Source organism: Electrona antarctica, assembly GCF_951216825.1.
Source record: "Electrona antarctica genome assembly, chromosome: 2".
NCBI classification, from domain to species: domain Eukaryota; kingdom Metazoa; phylum Chordata; class Actinopteri; order Myctophiformes; family Myctophidae; genus Electrona; species Electrona antarctica.
This window is the reverse complement of record NC_136807.1, coordinates 57,392,962-57,403,393: the sequence shown is the minus strand read 5'-3', so window position 1 is coordinate 57,403,393 and position 10,432 is coordinate 57,392,962. Positions and strand designations below refer to the sequence as shown.

The window sequence follows — 10,432 nt, the reverse complement described above, 5'->3', positions numbered from 1 at the left end:
ATTGAGAACGCATGCAGCGATTCAGGACGGGCTATACGGTCTTGTATAGCACGTTTCAAAAGTCAGGGTTTAAAAAGTGCTGCACATGCAGAAAAAACTAAAAAACAAATACACTACAGCTAAAAACACAGAAAAAACAACGGCAAGAAAGTACAAAACAGTGACACAACTGAGACACCTCACTGACAAGTACATCGTCAGACAGTGAAGTGAAGAACAGAACGGTACTTGAGTAAAATGTACTTTATTTACGTTACGCGCTCCACCACTGTTGTTATTCACCTGCACCGGGGATGCTTTTCTTTTGTTTTCCGTGTGTTTTGGTTTCCAATCCCAGACATTGTTCAAAAAAAGGATCAGATCTGCTTAGTGTTGCAGTGCAAAGCCATGCATGGCGCTCAGCTCAGCCCCAGTTGTACCTTGAATTCCATTGAAGTACATGTTTTCTCTATATGTAACATTGTGTCTCTCTCTCTCTCTCTCTCTCTCTCTCTCTCTCTCTCTCTCTCTCTCTCTCTCTCTCTCTCTCCCCGTGTGTCTGTGGTGATAGTCTCTCTCTCGTTCTCCCTGGCGGGGTTGAGCGGTTCCGTTCAGCGAGGGGTCTTGTAATAAGAGGAGGATTTGCATGGATGGATGGATGCGTGGGGTTTTTGGCAGAGGGAAGAGAAGAAGAAGGGAAGGGCCCTCAGGTGTGTGTTGAACCCCTCCACTCATGAGGATTATAGTTCTATAGTTCTATACACCCGGCGTTATGCAAATGACATCGACGGAGCAGTGCATTCACATAACCTCCACCTCCTCCTCCTCCTCCATTCTCCAATGTCTCATTCTATACTATAGAGTGTTGAAATAGCACGCTGAGCACCGCCTCGGGAGACACATCAGCCGTGATATCCCAAGATGTGCCGCCATAATGGCTATCATCATTCACGTTTTAACCCGTTCTGGGCGGCAAAACCTTTTGGTGTTTTTAAAGCATTATTATACTATAGCTATTGAGAAATAGCAGATCTACAAGCTCTTAGCGCTATTTTTGAAAAATTGTGAAAATTTGGAATATATATTCTTTCCGGGCGAACATTTTTAACTCAAATCCTTGCTTCTGGGGGGGGGGGGGGGGGGGGGGGGGGGGGGGGGGGGGGGGGGGGGGGGGGGGGTCCCTGGAACAACATATTTGTTATATCTGCGGCCAAATACAGATAATTCTGGGGGTCCTTGACGTGAAAAAGGTTGAGCACCACTGAAATAGAAACATGGGTTTTTCAGAAAACTGAAGACATTTTTTAAAATCGTTTTCAGGCCTAAATTGGTTAACAGAGAGCGGGAAAAACATGATTGAGGCGATGTACTGTAACTAGACATGTCATAACAACAACTGTGTGTGTTTTTTATTTCATTTTTTTCTTTTTCTTTTCTTCTTTTTTTACCCGATCCGCGTCGCTGATTAGCATCAAACCGCATATATGCACACTTCCCTGTGTTCCTGTGATGCGTCGTCGGTACGTATATGTACATCTCCCACCGCGATGACAGCCTTATCATCTAGCCCCAACGCGCTGCCAGGGTTTTATTTAATGTCTTAATCCCTCCGCATATTGCTTGGAGATTATCTTTCTAAAATTAACTAGCCCCTCGAGACGGCGTAGATAGCAGCAGCTGCCTTTTCTTCTCCCGTTTTCTTTTTTGCCACTTGGCGAGTGTTCCACAAACAAAGTGGCTTATTTGCAACCGCGGGGAGAGAGTGTGTAGTACTTTGGCGTTCGGTTCCTTGTACGGCTTGTTGGGAAGATTATCGGAGGAGGAGGAGGAGGAGGAGGAGGCATTACGCCACTTCCTCCTAACCGCTGGATGGAACTCATGTAGAGGACACGTGTAGACCGGGCGCAGTGTTGGCTAAAACTAAGACGAAAAATGTTCGTCGACTGCCTTTTTCCACTGACAAAAGCGAAATGGAAACTAGATAAAAACTACACTATGATGACTAAAACTAACTTATAACTGGTTGCATGCTGAAAATAGCCGATCTACAAGCTCACAACGCGTCGCTGCGACGCGTTGTGAGCTTGTAGATCGGCTAGCAGGTGTCAGCAGGTGTCATTACGACGGCATCAAGGCCCGCCAAAATACATTTTAGTCGACTAAATCAACAATCGAAACAAAGGTGCTGAACAACAATAGAAGCAAATTAAAAACAAGGAACTTATCACACAGTTGTGACAATATAATACAGTAGTGCAGTGAGCAGAACAAAAACAACAAAAACATTTTAGTCGACTAAATCAACTGTAGATTTAGTCGACTAATACTAGACTAACACTAAAACATTCCAGGTGACTATACAATGTGACTCAAACTAAATGAAAACTATTCAAGGGACGATGACTAAAACTAAAATAAAAAAATTGCTGCCAAACACAACACTGGGACCGGGGGGGAGATAATTTTCCCTATTTAGCATAGCATCACCGTAGCATAGCATAGCATAGCATCACCGTAGCATAGCATCACCGCAGAAACCTTATTTAGTGACAACAAGCAGTGTTGATTTCGTCGACTAATGCCAGTAAGACGCCTGAGGGCGAGAATCCGCCTGGGTGACAGCAGACTGCTGGGCGAGCGCTGGCGCTTTTGGAATGGGGGGGGGGGGGCGTCAGATAAACATATGGAATGGATTCTGTACTGGCCATATATGGAGCGTGTCTTGAGTGAACGGGGTTTGATGAGGTCACATCAACAGATGGAATGTCAGAACGGGTCAGCTCCATATATGGAGATCTAAGGGTGGCACAGCGGGATAAGTGTCTTGACTGTACAGGGTTTGATGAGGGCCCAGGTAGGTCCGGGCATTCATTTTCGGGCCTGTTGAGAACTCTATTTTCGCCGGCTTCCGGGCACGGCTGCATTAACCCGTTCAGGCCTGACGTCGAAATTTAAAGGACAACTTTAGTTTTTTTCAACCAAGGTTCATGTTTTAGGTTGTTATTAGAGAAAGTGAAAGATGAGTGTTAATTTCTTTTCATTTGCTGCTTTCTTTCGTTTTAGGGATTTTAGCTGTTTTGACAGGGGGGCGGGGGCATTCGAGCATGGGGCTAAATATGTATTTCTTTACAAAATGTTATAGCGATTTATTTTTTTATTATTTACTATAGTCCTACTAGACCCCAAGAAATTACATCTGGCCACAGAAGATCACATTATCTACTGAATGTGAAGGTAGCCTACTGGGGGGAAGCCACACTGTGTGTCATAGGCTCAATATGCCAGTTTGACACATTCAGTAGATCCTGTGATCTTTTGTGGCCAAATGTAATTTCTTGGGGTCTAGTAGGACTATAGTAAAGAATAAAAAAAGAAATCGCTATAACATTTTGTAAAGAAATACATATTTAGCCCCGTGCTCGAATGCCCCCGCCCCCCTGTCAAAAACAGCCAAAATCCCTAAAACAAAAGAAAGCAGCAAATGAAAAAAGAATTACACTCATCTTTTACTTTCTCTAATAACAACCTAAAACATGAACCTTGGTTGAAAAAACCTAAAGTTGTCCTTTAAAAAAAATGTTTTCTAAATCATGACAATTTTCTGAAAGATTTGAGGCACATTTTAACGATTTTTCAAAAATAGCAGACCTACAAGCTCGTAGCGCGCCACTCGGTGGCGCGCTATGAGCTTGTAGATCTGCTATTTTTCAATGGCTAAATTATAACATAATGTATGTAACCACCAAAAGGGGTTCCCGCTCAAAATGGGTTAATAACTTTGGGGCAGGCCCGTCTAGAGTTTAAATGAACATGGCATCAGTCAAAAGGGAGCCATCGAAGAGTTAGGATGGATGGGGAAGGATCAACATATGGAATTTCAGAACAGGCCAATATTGATGGCATCAGGGATCTCCATCCCTGATGATGTCACGTTGAGGCATGTCCGTATATGGTCATGCCTGGGGGTGACCAACCAAACAACTGACTGACGGGAAATGCACACAATTTCATAGTAAATGTGACCTGCGGTCGCAACTATGATGAAAAACGCGTCGCTCGCTTAATAATCATTCATTTCTGTATCAATGCAGACATAACGTGGTAAATGTTCATAAGCACACAATTGTGACCAGGTCTAGCAAAATGGTCCTCATCTCGCCTATAATGAAAAGGCAGAAAATCTAAAATAAACTTGATTTTTGTTTTTGTGTGATTTTCGTTTTTTTTTTCATATTAACACAGCTTGACTGTTGAAGAAGGTTTTCATTCCAACAGATTATTGATTTGGGCAAATTAAATGTATACATTTATAAGTCAAAGTAGGCTAGCCAGCTCTAGGTGTTTGAAATGTTGTGAACATTCAAAGGGGATTTTCTCAGCTTTGGGTAAAACGGCACAATCATTTTTAAATGGTCATATCTCCTTCAAATATTTTCCATCATATGAAAGCTTACATTCTGTACTTTAATAATCTGTAAAAAACTGAAAAATTACTCTGGTCGAGATGAGGGCCTATTTGCCAGACCTGGTCACAATTGTACAAATGCTTTTTACACTTTGTGTTGACTTATCTCTCCAGAGTCCTCAGTCCTGCAGCCCCACAATGGAGAGATCTAATCTCTCACTATAACCTCGGGCGGGGCGGCAGTGGCTCAGGGGTAGAGTCGCTGGATGGTAACCGCAAGGTTGCCAGCTCAAACCCGGGCTCCCCCAGAGTGTCGAAGTGTCCTTGAGCAAGACACTGAACCCCTAATTGCTCCTGATGTGCTGGTTGGTGCCTTGCATGGTTTCCGCTGCCATCGGAGTATGAATGTGTGTGTGAACGGGTGATTGTAATGCACAATCTATGTAAAGCGCCTTGGATAAAGGCGCTATATAAATGCACCATTTACCTCTCTACAATCCCATATGCCAGTCTAGCCATAAAATCTAAAATTAAAATCTATATGTTATTCAATATATTACTTTAGCACAAAATATAGGCTTTTCTAAACCAAGCCCTCATTCAAAAGTTATGTATGTAAGTAAGTAAGTAAGTAAGTAAGTACATTTTATTTATAAAGCACTTTTCGAAAAACAAAATTACAAGGTGCTGAACAACAATAGAAGCAAATTAAAAACAAGGAACATATCACACAGTTGTGACAATATAATACAGCAGTGCAGTGAGCAGAACAAAAACAAACAAGGCAGAACAGAAACATAGGGCTATACAAATGAATGTATAGGCTGTCTGTCATTGTATTTTATGTGAATTAACTCACAGTTTAACCCAGTGATCCTCCTCAGCCATTTTAATTTCATGGACCCCCAAATTAAATGTATATGAATTAGCCTAGGCTAGAGTGACAGGGTCCCAGGCCATTTTAATTATGATTTTCATCTCTGGACTGGGACCCCATGTTACAGACATGTTTACAATATTTTACAACAGTAGCTACTTTTATTTTGTTATTTAAAGCTGTGATTAGTTATTTAAGAAGCACTGTTATGAACCAATGTTCGCCTTGAAATTTAAAAACAAATGTAATCATCCTTAACCTTTAAGCTAAAATCATTGTTTTAATTGATGGCCTTCATGGCCTGGATATACAATTAAGGTTTGTGCCTGACAACACCTCTGTGCTCTGAATAAGACAAGCATGAAAGGTCCCGGTATTCCATTAATTTAACATTCCTCTGAGGTATAGACCTGGGTGGAGAAGTGCCAAAACAACTAGAACCTGGGTGGAGAAGTGCCAAAACAACCAACAGTCAGTCAACAGGCACATCTGTGCTGAGCACAAATTAAATGAACCATCATTAGTGCTGCCTGAGAACCTGACACAGATTTCATCAACATATCCCCAAATCCCAAAATATTAAAAGTGGCTTAAAGGAAGACCGGCAGGCGGGGCGGGCGGACCTCGCGGACGTCACTCTGACACAGACATAACCATTAACCCATTTTGACCTGAGATCAGATTCTAAAAATGTCTTCTACATCCTGACAGTTTTCTGAAAAAGCTATGTTTCTATGTCAGTCGTTCTTCGATTTTTCAAAAATAGCAGACCTACAAGCTCGTAGCGCGCCACTCGGTGGCGCGCTATGAGCTTGTAGATCTGCTATTTTTCAATAACTAAAGCATAACACAATGCTAACACCAAAGTGGGTTCCCGCCCAAAATGGGTGCAACTCATATACACTTTATTTGTGTAGAACTTTTCAAAAAACAAGTTTACAAAGTGCTTCACATACAATAAATACATAAACGGGCAATTAACAAAAAGCCAAAAGAGCAATAGTAAAATATCAATACGAAAATAATGAAAACAAGAAAAGAGAAAGCAGAAACTAAATCTTTATTCAAACTAATTAAAAGCCTTAGCCTGCATGTTTCCAGCCTGAATCACTGTGTTCCGCGGATCTGAAAATGTCACTGCGTTACTCAGTCTGGACAGTCTCCTATAGAGCACCGAAGTCCTGACGTCACTGCCCTGCATTGTACTCTCCATAGGGGGATTTTAGATCGCCTCATATAAGAACTGTGTTTGAAAAATAAACCGATCACCCCGGCCTTTTCACTGATATGGATATGAAGCATCGACTGAAGGTGGAAATGTACAAATATACCCAAAGAGTAACAAAATAAGCGTTAGAAACGAGCCAAACAACCCAGAGACTACATTTCCGGGTAGGCTGCTTCTGCCCGCAGCCCGTCGCACAACAGAAACTGAACGTTAATTACGTTTATTTTTATTTTTATTTTATTGATATATAATGTATCGTGGTTAGTACGAGTCGAGTCACCACCAGCTGAGCTTACGTCAACGAGGAATCTCAGGAACGCAATATGTTGACAGCTGGGCGTGACGTATATGCTCAGCGACATTGCATTCATATGTAGTTTCAAGGCTTTTGCGGTCACATTAATTCCATTTTCTCTAGAAACTGGCTGTATCAAATATAAATGGACATCATTAACGACGCACAGCCACTCCCCTGACAGAAAGGCTGGGGTGGTCGGTTTATTTTTCAAACACAGTTCTTATATGAAGCGACCTAAAATCGCCGTTTGGGGATCTCAATGCAAATAAACAAATACATGAACCTGGAGATTGACGCCCTCTACTGAAAGTGACGTCAGACTTCGGAGCTCTATTGTCCACAGGTAGGCGGGACATATGAAAGTTGAAATGGAACCGTGGCTTCCGATTGGTTGACGAAAAACACCAGTTTGACCTTGTATCAATGCGCACTGTGCAGCTACTGCTGTTGTCCTGCGACGTCCCCTTATCATTCACTAAACTCACCACACACACAGCTACTGCTGTGGTCCTGCAACGTCCCCTTATCATTCACTAAACTCACCCCACACAGAGCTACTGCTGTGGTCCTGCAACGTCCCCTTATCATTCACTAAACTCACCCCACACAGAGCTGTTGTCCTGCGACGTCCCCTTATCATTCACTAAACTCACCCCACACAGAGCTGTTGTCCTGCGACGTCCCCTTATCATTCACTAAACTCACCCCACACAGAGCTGTTATCCTGCGACGTCCCCTTATCATTCACTAAACTCACCCCACACAGCTACTACTGTTGTCCTGCAACATCCCATTATCATTCACTAAACTCACCCCACACAGCTACTGCTGTTGTCCTGCGACGTCCCCTTATCATTCACTAAACTCACCCCACACAGCGTACTGCTGTTGTCCTGCGACGTCCCCTTATCATTCACTAAACTCACCCCACACAGCTACTGCTGTTGTCCTGCGACGTCCCCTTATCATTCACTAAACTCACCCCACACAGCCGTCATGTTTTTTGTAGGCCCTACTACAGAATCTGACAGTGGACTACTGACTTGTTTACTTTTTACCGTAGGTTTTTACTCTCAAGTCTCGAACGGCGCAATTTCTTTCAACAGTGAGAAGCATGGACAGAGTGGCGCTGGCTGATGAGTGATGACGTATCAGCAACAACGTGGCTACGTAACAGGTGACGTTATGAAATGCAAGTCAAGCAGCCTCTGTCCAGACTGAGTAGCGCAGTGACATTTTCAGATTCAAGGAACGCAGCGATTCAGAGTGGAACCCAGGCTAAAGTGGTCTGTCTAATTTCCAATGGGAGTTGGTTTCCCAATAGGTTGGAGCCCTAGAAGCGAAAGCACGTGCGAGCACACAAACACACACACTCACACACACACACACACGCGCACACGCACACGCACACGCACACACACACACACACACACAAGGACCCCAAACATGATATGTAATTGCCCACCGACCCCCCCCCCCCCCATCTGAAAATATGTAGTAGTTCCAGGAACCCCGGGCCCTCAGAAGCAAAGATTTGAGTTAAAAAAAAGGTTCGCTCTGAAAGAATATATATTCAAAGATTTGCGCCACAATTTCGCGATTTTTCAAAAATAGCAGTGTGACTGTGTGTGCGTGCGTGCGTGCGTGCGTGCGTGCGTGCGTGCGTGCGTGCGTGCGCGGCTTTCACTAGTACTGTACGGAATTGCCAGTCCGTGCTATTTCACCGTGCTTGCGTGAGATCGGGTTTAGACACCATTTATTCATTGTTGTTAAGATCTACATAAGCCATGGTTGTTTTGATATGAAACCCCGCAATTTTTCTCTAAGAACCAAAAAGTTATTTGTTTTTTTCCCCCAGCCTTGTTTCCATTTTGGTCCTATCTATGCAATCAATATTCATGAACATGACATTTTTTTTTGTAGGTAATCAGTCAGGCATGCCGTGGTGGGTACTGAGGGCACTGAACCGAATCCATGAATAGGCTTTTATTAAAGGCTACAGCCTCAAATTAAACACTGCAACACAGCAGACGAGATGATTGGATGGGGGGGGGGGGAGGCTAAGCAGAAAATCGAAACTGATCCCAAACCTTGAAAGGCGACTGACTGGGTGTGCAGGAGGCCTTAACCCATTCAGGCCTGACGTCGAAATAAAAAAAAAAAAGTTTTCTAAATCATGACAATTTTCGGAAAGATTTGAGGCACATTTTAACGATTTTTCAAAAATAGCAGACCTACAAGTTCATAGCGCGCCACTCGGTGGCGCGCTATGAGCTTGTAGATCTGCTATTTTTCAATAGCTAAATTATAACATAATGTTTAAAACGCTAACGCTAACGTGACATGGATGCGTTCCAGGTCTCAATGGATTAAACTATGTGTGACACAGAGGTTGCGATTGATTTGAGGGCGAGGAAACAGAGGTGATTACGCTGCTTTGTGGATCGATGGAGACACGTGTGTCTCTCTCACGTGTGTGTGTGTGTGTGTGCGTGGTGGAGAGAGCATGGCCGTTTTTTTAAGTCTTGGGTGACTCTGTTCTGTTCACGTATATCAGAGGATCGTTATTCTCTGACAACTATAGGAATGTCACATTCTCCGAATGCTATAGAGAGTAATTTCCATTCACAGAAATACATATATGTTAGAATATCTTTAGAGCTTATTTTTTATTATTTCCATTTCTGCTAAGCAGAATGATTTATATTTATTTTACAGTTGTGCGCAACTGTAAAGACGAAAAGTGGGGAGGAGGCTCCACTTCCCGCTTTATATTTTACTCGTGATCAGAGCTTCCGTTGCTCCAGACTGTATGACGGAAGCATTTATATTTACTCATGATCAGAAGCATTTGTATTTTACTCTTGATCAGAGCTTCCGTTGCTCCAGACTGTATGACGGAAGCCTTATTATATTCTACTTATGATCAGAGCTTCTGTTGCTCCAGACTGTATGACGGAAGCCTAATTATATTCTACTTATGATCAGAGCTTCTGTTGCTCCAGACTGTATGACGGAAGCCTTATTATATTCTACTTATGATCAGAGCTTCTGTTGCTCCAGACTGTATGACGGAAGCATTTGGACCTTGCGAAAGGAAACAGTCTGGCAACGCGAGACTATACTCTCTCTCTCTCATGGACACTGAACACCACCTTCTCGGTTAACGAGGCACAGCTGTGGCTCTGTGTCCCGTGGACACTCGGGAAGGTCCACCTGCCCACGCAGCTGTCCGGCAGGCTCGCCAACCGTCCCTTGAACCACGGATTTGTCCATTATTTGGAAACTAGAAGACGTGCCCCTTTGGTTGGTTGGTTGGTTGATTGGTTGATTGATTGATTGATTGATTAGTTGATTGATTGATTGACATGCACAGAACAAAGCAATGTACACAGGAACATGTCAGACGCTAATTTCCACTGTGTTCCCTTTGGTCCCTTTATTGATCTCATGAAGGACATGCTATGATACACACACACACACACGCACGCACGCACGCACACACGCACACACACACACACACACACACACACACACACACACACACACACACACACACACACACACACACACACACACATATAATATGCAAGGGATACAAACCCGGCAGGGGGGGGTTAGGCACTGACCCGTATTACAACGGCT

General features: G+C 43.3%; 1 pseudogene across 1 annotated transcript in view; it reads right to left on the bottom strand.

Moving 5' to 3' along the window:
* LOC306934245 (metabotropic glutamate receptor 7-like) overlaps nt 1–10,063 on the bottom strand; it is a 285,618-nt pseudogene extending 275,555 nt beyond the window's left edge. Inside the window, exon 1 of the transcript in view lies at nt 9,943–10,063. The product of the transcript in view is annotated as a metabotropic glutamate receptor 7-like (transcript). The remainder of the gene's footprint in view (nt 1–9,942) is intronic.
* Nucleotides 10,064–10,432: the final 369 nt, after the last annotated feature.